We start from the raw sequence: 1,010 nt of genomic DNA, 5'->3' as shown, positions 1-1,010 counted from the left end.
CTAATTACTAGTAATATTTTCATTGCTTTCTTTTTTAATCATTGTAACTTTAATGTGTTCATTTTACTTTTGTTTATATTTTTTAAGCTAGAATCCAGAAGTACTTAATACATTTCCCTTCTTTGAAGATAGCTTACGTATTCTTACATGACCTATCTTATCATATTATCTATCATAGTGTCAATACCCGTCCACTAGATCTTTTAAGGAGTTTCATGTAATCAAGTGCAGTGCTTCGTATTTAGGCTAGTTCTTCTCATTAATAATTATCTAAACAGAGTAGAACAGTGTAAAGGAATTTTGAGTCCTTTAGAAATAATTGGTTTTGGAGTGGCCAGTTAGCTCAGTTGGTTAGAGCGTGGTGCTAACAACACCAGGGTTGCTGGTTTGATCCCCGCATGGGCCACTGTGAGCTGCGCCCTCCTTAAAAAAACACACAACAAATCAGTGTTTAAAAATCCCTTCACTTTTACTTACCAACCCTATGCTGGTAAGTAATATAAAGGATTTGTAAGTAAAATAAGAGCTTTATTTCTTAAACAGCTTAAAAATTTCAAATCAGGTGTGTTCATAAATGTTATTTGAAAAACTTACCTGGTAAAGTATTTCAAATAATCAGAAATTTATGTGAGAAATTTTCTTTTTTTGGGTTATTTATCAAATTTGGCTTTTATTTGAATCAAGGTTACATATGGACATAGTTTAAAGAATTAAATAGTTCTGCAAGTTTTGGATGATTGAGTTGTGAGAGTTGTCTGCTATTCTGTACTAATTCTCTTTCATTGATCATTTAAATAAGGGATTATCCTGTTTTCCCCTTTCAGACTGAGGATTAGTTGTTGAAAAGCAAAGATGGAATATATGGTGGTTCTGAACGTTAGACTAGCCCAGGAACATTGCAGTGACATTTATATTTGGTAAGAAAGGAATTTTCTCTGTTCAGCAGTAAGAGGAAAAAAAATGAAAGCAATATGGTTTAAATGGTGAAAAAGTAAAACATTCATAATTCA

The 1,010-nt window shown here is 32.0% G+C and overlaps 1 non-coding gene across 1 annotated transcript; it reads left to right on the top strand.

Annotated features, from left to right (window-relative positions):
* The first annotated feature begins 332 nt into the window (after positions 1-332).
* TRNAV-AAC (transfer RNA valine (anticodon AAC)) lies at positions 333-406 on the top strand. The gene has a single exon. It is a non-coding gene; the product is annotated as a tRNA-Val (tRNA).
* The last annotated feature ends 604 nt before the right edge of the window (positions 407-1,010 follow it).

Source organism: Rhinolophus sinicus, linkage group LG09, assembly GCF_036562045.2.
Source record: "Rhinolophus sinicus isolate RSC01 linkage group LG09, ASM3656204v1, whole genome shotgun sequence".
Classification (NCBI taxonomy): Eukaryota; Metazoa; Chordata; class Mammalia; order Chiroptera; family Rhinolophidae; genus Rhinolophus; species Rhinolophus sinicus.
The sequence above is the reverse complement of the archived record's forward strand: the minus strand, read 5'-3'. Positions and strand labels throughout refer to the sequence as shown.